General features: G+C 40.1%; 1 pseudogene; it reads right to left on the reverse strand.

The window, feature by feature from the left end:
* Positions 1–7558: 7558 nt before the first annotated feature.
* LOC124964812 (olfactory receptor 1G1-like) lies at positions 7559–8395 on the reverse strand (annotated as a pseudogene).
* Positions 8396–8644: the final 249 nt, after the last annotated feature.

Here is an 8644-nt window from a genome sequence, read left to right on the forward strand (position 1 = left end):
AACTCCCAAATAGCTGAAGAGCAATAAAAGATTAATCATATAAATAAGAATCAAGACAGAATTAAACATAACAAAAAAATCAAATGGCAGTAAACTGCAAACACATATCCATAATAACACTAAATATAAATGGTCTCAACTCCCCAATTAAAATATAGATTAGCAAAATGGATCAAAAAACAAGATCCAACTACATACCGTTTGCAAGAGACTCAACTCATAGGCAAAGACACTCACAGGCTGAAGTTAAAAGGATGGAAAAATTCCACACAGTCTGTAAACAAGTAGCTATTCTGACAAAGTTGATTTCAAGCAAAAATTAATCAAAAGAGACAAAGAAGTCATTAAATCCTAGTAAAGGGAACAATCCAACAAGAAGATATAATGATAGTAAACATTTATGCCCCAAATGTCAATGCACCCAATTACATTAAAAAAAAATACTACTTGACATTAAATCCCTCATGGACTCCAGGACAATAATACTGGATGACTTCAAAATGTCCCTGTCACCAATAGGTCATCAAAGCATAAAATCGATGAAGATATATCCAATCTAAATAATACTATAAATCAATGGATATAATAGACAACTACAGAATATTTCACCCCAAAACAGCTGAATTTCTCTTCTCAGTAGCTCATGGAACCTTTTCCAAAATATACCATATTCTAAGTGACAATGTAAATCTTAGCAAATACAAAAGAAAAAAATAGATATAATCCCCTTCATTCTATGAGAACATAATAGAATGAAACTAGAAATTAACAGCAAAAAATAATAGAAACTACATAAACACATGGAGATTAAACAATACTCTTAAATAAAGAATGGATCATTGCCCTATGTACATGTATGATTACAGGAAAGATATGAATCTGCATTGTGTACAACCATAGAAATGAAATTATGTACCCCATTTGTGTACAATGAATCAAAATGCAGTCTGCAAAAAATTAAAAGCTAAATAATAATAATAATAATAATAATAAAAAGTACTTGAAAATTAAAAAAAAAAGAATGGATCAAAGAAGAAATGAGACAAGAAATAAAGAAACTTTTAGAAATAAATGAAAACAAAGAAACAACACATCAGAATCTCTGGGACACTATGAAAGCAGTACTAAGAAGAAAATTTATTGCATTGAGTGGTTACATAAAAAAAATAGATTCCAAATAAATAAGCTTATGCTCTACCTCAAGGCCTTAGAAAAAGAAGAATAAACTTCAAGTCAGAGGAAGACAAGGAAATAATAAAAATCAGAGTCAAAATTAATGAAATTGATAATAAAAAAAACATAGCATTAATGCAACAGAGATTTGGTTCTTTGAAAAGATAAATAAGATTTATAAGCCCCTAGCCAAAGTAAACAATAGAAAGAGAGAAAAGACCCAAATTAACAAAATTAGAGATAAAAAAGGAGATATCACTGTAGACACTTCAGAAATCCAGAGGATCTTTAGAAACTATTTTGAAAATTAATACTCCAATAAATTGCAAAATCTAGAACACATTGACAAATTTCTAGACACAGATGTCTTGCCCAAATTGAACCAAGAACATATAGAAAACCTAAACAGCAATATCAAGGAATGAAATTGAAGTATCAATAAAAAAAGCCTACCAAGCTGAGCATGGTGGGGCATACCTGTAATCCCAGCAACTTGGGAGACTGAAGTAGGAGGATTGGAAGTTTGAGGCCAACCTTAGCAACTTAGCAAGGCCCCAATAAACGTGGGGCTAGGGAGGTAGCGCAGTGGTTAAATCCCTGGGTTAAATCCCCAGTACCAAGCCTTACAACAGAGAAAAGCCCAGGACCAGATGGATTCTCAGCTGAATTAAACCAAGCCTTTAAAGAAGAACTAACACCACTCTTTCTCAAATTATTCCATGAACTTGAAAGGGAAGGAACACTCCCAAATACATTCTATAAGATCAGTAAACCCTGATGCCCAAATCAAGCAAAGACACATCTAGGAAAGAAAACTAGACCAATAACCCTGATGAACATAGATGTAATAATCCTTAATAAAATATTAGCAAACTGCATTAAAAATGCATCAAGAAGATAATACACCATGACCAAGTGGGCTTCATCCTAGGGATGCAAGGCTGATTCAACATATGCAAAGCAATAAATGTAATTCTTCATGTAAATAGAACTAAGAACAAGAATCATATGGTCATCTCAATAGATACAGAAAAGGTCTTGGATAAAATATAATGTTAAAAACACTGGAGAAACTAGGGATAGAAGGGATTTACCTTAACAGTACTTTATTTAAAAAAATTTTTTTTAGTTATCAATGGGCCTTTATTTTATTTACTTATTTATTTATATGTGGTGCAGAGATTCAAACCCAGGGCCTCACATATGCCAGGAAAGTGCTCTACCATTGAGCCACAACCCCAGCTCTTACTTTAACATTACAACACAACAAAGTATGTACAACAAACCCCAAGTCAACATCATACTGAATGGAGAAAAACTGAAAGCTTTTTCTTTAAAATCAGGTATAAGTCAAGGATGTCCATTCTCACCACTACTATTCAATATAGTTCTTGAAACAACTCTAGCCAGAGCAATCAGGCAAGAGAAGCAAATTAAAGGGATACAAATAGGAAAAGAAGTCAGACTATCACTGTTTATTGATGACATCATACTATATCTAGAAGACCCCTAAAAAATTCCACCAGAAGACTCCTAGAACTGATAAGTGAATTTAGCAAAGTAGTCCTATACAAGATCATCACTAGATCAACAGCATTTCTATACTCCAATATTAATTCAGCTGAGAAAGAAATCAAGAAAACCATCCCCACCACAGTTACCTGAAAACAAAACAAAACAGAAAACAAAAAAAGGAAAGAAAAGAGAACAAACCAGGAAATTACTCTAACCAAGGAAGTGACAGACCTCACAATGAAAACTATAGAACCCTGAAGAAAAATTGAAGAAGACTTCAGAAAATGAAAAACCTCCCATGTTCTTAGATAGGCAGAATTAGACCTCCCATGTTCTTGGATAGGCAGAATTAATATTGTTAAAATGACCATACTACTAAAAGCAATATATGGATTCAATGTAGTCCCCATCAAAATACCAGTGACATTCTTCACATAACATTCCTCAAATTAATTTGGAAGAATAAGAGATCCAGTGTAGCCAAGGTAACTCCAAATAAGTAAAGTGATGCAGCAGGCACCACAATACCTGATCTCAAATTATACTGCAGAGCTATAGTAACAAAAGAGCATGCGTGGTATTTGCATCACAGTAGACAGGAAGTCCAGTGGAATAGAATAGAAGACATGGAGACAAATCCACATACTTAAGCCATCTGCTACTTGACAAAGGAGCCAAAAGTATATGTTGGAGAGAAGACAGCTTTTTAAACAAACGGGGCTGGGAAAACTGGATATCTATATGTTGAAGACTGAAATTAGATCCCTATCTTTCACCCTGCACAAGAGTCAAATTAAAGTGGATCAGAACAGAAACCTTGCAACTGCTAGAAGAAAACATTGGGTCAGCACTCCATCATATAGGTGCTGGCACCAACTGCCTCAACAAGACTCAAGAAACAAAACCAAGAAGCAATAGGCAGGATACCATCCAACTAAAAAGCTTCTGCATAGCAAAGGAAGTGACTAGGAGTGGACAGAGCCTATAGCATGGGAGAAAATCTTTGCCAGCTACTCCTCTGACAGGGGATTAATATCCAGAACATATTAAGAACTCAAAAAACTCAATGTCAAGAAACAAATAACCCAATCAATAAATGAGCAAAAGAACTAAACAAATTTCTTCAAAAGAAGAAACACAAATGACCAACAAGTATTTGAGAAAATGTTCAACATCTCTAGCTATCAGAGAAATGAAAATCAAAATGACCACTAAGATTTTATCTCACTGTAGTTGGAACTGCAGTTATCAAGAATTGATAATAATAAACAAGAATATGAATAGTAATAAAAAAATGCTGGCGAGTCCCCCAAAAGTCAAAAGGCAAACGTTTTCTCTCATACGTGGAAGCTAAAGCAAGGAAGCTAAAGCAAAATGAGAGAGAGAAGGCAGTAGGGGAGGGGATCGAATACCCTAAAGATATTGGGAAGAGCTGTGGAGCAGAAGAGAGAGGGCGGGAGGGCGGGAAAGGGAAAAAATATGGAAGGACTCTAACAGAACTACGTATTATACATATATAAATGTACCAAAGGGACGGTTTCCTTTATGTATATGCCAATCAAAAATAAATAAATAAAGGAGTGAAAGGAAGTTCAGTAGAGGAGAGAGAAAGGGGGGGGAGGGCGGAGGGAAGAGCAGAGGAAAAGGGGGTAGAAATCAAATTCCTACTATATATAATTATGTCCAAAGGAACCCAAGTACTATGTATAACTATACTGATCTAATAAAAAATAAAGTGAATATTGAATTTTTAGCACATTACACATACCATAGGAAATGTAAAATGATATTTTTATCTTCTTTCTCTCATCCTTTGTGTTCTTCTTCTCATAAATTTCACGTTTATATGCCCAATGCGTTATAACTATTTTTTTTTTTTACTTTAGATAATTAACCATATTTAAGAGTTAAAGTTGTAAAAATTATCTTTTATATTTACTCTGTTAACATTCTGGCACTCTTCATGTCTTTGTCTAGATGTAAATTTCCTTCTGGTTGCACATTCCTTCAGTCTGAAGAACTTCTTCTAATCCCTCTTACAGTGCAGATCTGCTCATAATAAATATTTTTCTTTTTTTTTCTTTTTCTTTTTTTTTTTTTTTTTTTTTTTTTCAGTACTGGGGATTTGAACCCTGGGCCTTGCAAGCAAGCAAGCAAAGCAAGCACTCTACCAACTGAGCTATATCCCCAGCCCAATAAATATTTTTCTAAAAATTCTTTATCTCACCTTCAGTTTTTGAAACATTTTCTCAGGGTATAGAGTTTTATATTGACGAGTTGGTGTGTGTGTGTGTGTGTGTGTGTGTGTGTGTGTGTGTGTAAGTCATTGCTCTATTGTTTTCTGGTTTGTGTAGTTTCCAGGAGACATTTCCAGTTACCTTTGTTCCTCTGTATATAATGTTCCTGTTCTGCTCTCCTGAATCCCTGTACCCACTGTTGGCTATCTGCAAGATTTTCTCTGTGTCCTGTGGGTATCCACGGTGGTGGAAGGTTGAGGCTTGAGGAAGCATCTGAGGGAAGGAGGAAAGATCCGAGAATACTTGGAACAGGTGTTTTCAGGGGGAAGACACAGGAAAAGCAAGTACCTTTTAGTACCCGGGGAGAACCTAGGTTCTTACCAGGGTGCATGGAGCTCTAACAGGAACACCCTAGGGCGGTCAGCAAGCCTGGGGAAGAAGGAGTCTAATGACGTGACGTGAAGAGGAGCCAAAACTTCCGCAGAAGGTAGGAGGGACCGCTTCCCCTAGTTGATCCCAATCTAAGAGGGAGCGCGGTTCCGCCGAACCCTGGTGGAGGCTTTCACAGGGGCATCGTAGGGTGTATGGAGAGCGGCAGGCGCTCCGAGGACCAGAGGAAGCCACTCTTCCCACGCGCCCGCGCGGTGACGAGGAGCTCTGTGATTTATTCTGTGTCAGTTTGAAACTTCTTCGTGGCGCCCTCAGGCCGGTGGCCCAGCCGCTGACGTTCCCGGAGCCTTGGAAGCGGCTCCCGCTCTGCGACTTCCGGGAGGAGCCGCCGCCGTCGCGGGCCACGCATCCCGCGCCTCCGCGAAGGCGCAGAATCGACGCAAGGCCACGACCGAGCCAGCGCCGCGGCGGGGACAGCAGCGCCCGAGCGGCGGGGAGCGGGAGGGCCGCGGCCCGGAGGATCCCGGGACCCGGGGAGGAGCCCCGGAGGAAGGTGGCGACGACGGGGCGGGGCGCACAGGGCCCAGCACAACGAATTTTGGCAGTACCATATTTCCCAGTTCTGCAGAAATCCTCCCACCCACCGATCTGTCAGCCATCGAGATGAGTGACACAACCAGACAGAAGCAACACTTGAGGGCAAGTGTGAGGTGGTTGAGACTGACATGGAGTCCTGACCTCAGGAGCGGAAGAAATGGAATTCCCTGAATTCGAAGAGACATCTCTAAGGGAATTCATGTTTTTTTTTTTTTTTAGGAAAAAGTTGTTTTCCATACTTGATGTGATATCATTTCCAAACCTGAAAAATGAGGAAATGTTGTATTGAAGATAAATGCCTGTAGTTACCATTGAACCTACCAATAGGGATTTGGCAACAACAATACCATTTTTTGCTGACTATTTTAGCAACAATTCAGTCCAATACTGGGTCCTGGATGATGGCATACTCCTGTAATCCCAGCTACTCCCGAAGTCAAGACAGGAGGATTATAAATCTGAGGCCAAATTGCAAGACCCTGCCTCAAAAACTGAAAAAGGACTGGGGACGTATGTCAGCGGTACGTGATTCTAGCATGTACAAGGCGCTGGATTCGACCTCAGCAACACACACACACACACACACACACACACACACACACACAATCAAATACTGGAGAGAATGCCAAGAAAATTGTGTTCTCGTGGACTGTATTCAGAATGTAATCATTAATATCTAGTAAAGTATTTTGGCAACCTGGATCATGAGCCTGAAAAATGTATCATCGAGCATTTCCACTTGTTTTTTTTTTTTTTTGAGTTGGAAAATGTTTACATATGATTTATTCATAAACACCGTGTATCATAGTTGGAAAAACTTAAAAAATTGAAAGAAGTTACCTGCTCCTGGACTAATATTGAAAGAGGTTATTTGAACTCTGGCACCTGCTTCTGTGGTATTAACTGCACAAATATCAACTAGGATTTCTCTCTCAGAGGAAAAAAAATGTGAGTTTTAAAACTAAAAAATAAAGACTTGATATAACTAACAAATAAAAACCCATCTACCTAAGTCTTAGTTTTAATTCCAGGTGTGCGATATTGGAGAAGTCATTAAATCTTTCGGTGCCTATGTTCCTGTTCTGGAATAGTCTTGGCCTTTCATTCAAACACACCGTTTCCTCTCTGGAGCCATGTTGTCCATGTTGAGGCCACTGCCCGTAAGTGTTTCTTTTGATGAGGGTTAAAACTGGTCCCTAAGTCCAGCATCTTGATCAGAACTTGGAGACCTCCCTAGTCTTGAAAGCATTTCTCGTTCTTGGATTTGATTTTGTAACACTACCCTTTGGTCACATGAGGCTTTCTCCTAGAAGCCAAGTTTTGTCATATATAAAAATTTCCCATCAGACAAAAGTGGCTGTTGGCATTTATTGTGTCCCTCCCTCCTTGGATTGAATCTGCTTGGATACATATACCAATCCAATCATGCCTCTGCTCTGAGGACTGCTGGTCCCTCTCTCAAGGATTTGTTTCTATCCAGTTGCTTTTATTTCAGACCTATAAAGCCAGAGTCTTCATTTTGTTGTTTCTCCTTGTAAAATTAAGCATCCATCCTACTTCATTGTGGTTTTTTTCATATATAAAATACATAAGTCTAGGAAGGAAGATGAGTTGGAAAAGTCTGGGATTCTAGACAGAAGGGCTTTTTATGGGGCAGAACATCTTCTCCAGCAAAATAGTCTCCATAAAGCCTGTTTTATATCCTTGCTCCTCAAGCCACAGATAAAGGGGTTTAGCATAGGAGTGACCATTGTATGTATCACAGACGCCACCATCCCAGTATCTGCTGAGTAGGAGGATGAGGGCTGGAGATACACCAGGAAGAGGGCTCCATAGAAGAGAGTGACCACCGTCAGGTGAGAGCCACAGGTGGAGAAGACTCTGTGCTTCCCCCCAGCAGAGGGGATCCTGAGGGTGGTGTGCATGATGTGGGCATAAGAGACCAGGACACAGTGAGAGGGAGCACACCTGAGAGGGCAGCTTCAGTGAACATGGTGACGTGAAAGGCACGGGTGTCTCAGGCAAGCTTGAGGAGCGGCAGAAGGTCACAGAAGAAGTGTGGGATGGAGCGGGAGGCACAGAAGGAGAGCTGAGCCACGTGGAGAGTGAGTGAAAAGGCCAGGAGGCTGGAGCAGAGCCAGGACATGGCCACCAGCAGCAGGCATCGCTGGGGACACATGACGGTGGTGTAGTGCAGAGGCAGGCAGATGGCCACGTAGCGGTCGTATGCCATCGCGGCCAGCAGGAAGTCATCCAGCAGGGCCAGTGCCATGAAGCAGTACATCTGCAGGAGGCAGCCAGCCTGGGAGATGGCGGGCTGCTGTGTGGATGTCCACCAGCACCTTGGGGACGGTGGTGCAGGAGAAGCAGGTATCGATGAAGGACAGGTTGGCCAGGCAGAAGCACATGGGCGTGTGCAGGTGCTGGTCAGAGCCAATGGCCAGGATGATGAGCAGGTTCCCCAGCAGGGTGACCAGGTACATGCCCAGGAAGAGCCCAAATAGGAGAGGCTGCTGCTCTGGGTGCTCAGAGAAGCCCAGGAGCAGGAAGTCAGAGATGGTGCTTTGGTTTCTAATTTCCTTCTAAGATAGAGAAAATAGAGCAGAGTGTTTTTTTTTTTTTTTTTTTTTAAATAAAAGATAGGTTCTAAAAATAATGGTTCAAAAACTTTAATCTGTTTTTCTCAGTTCTTTGAAGAAGACACTGATTTTCAGTACTAGATATAATTACAA

Source organism: Sciurus carolinensis, chromosome 14 (genome assembly GCF_902686445.1).
Source record: "Sciurus carolinensis chromosome 14, mSciCar1.2, whole genome shotgun sequence".
Classification (NCBI taxonomy): domain Eukaryota; kingdom Metazoa; phylum Chordata; class Mammalia; order Rodentia; family Sciuridae; genus Sciurus; species Sciurus carolinensis.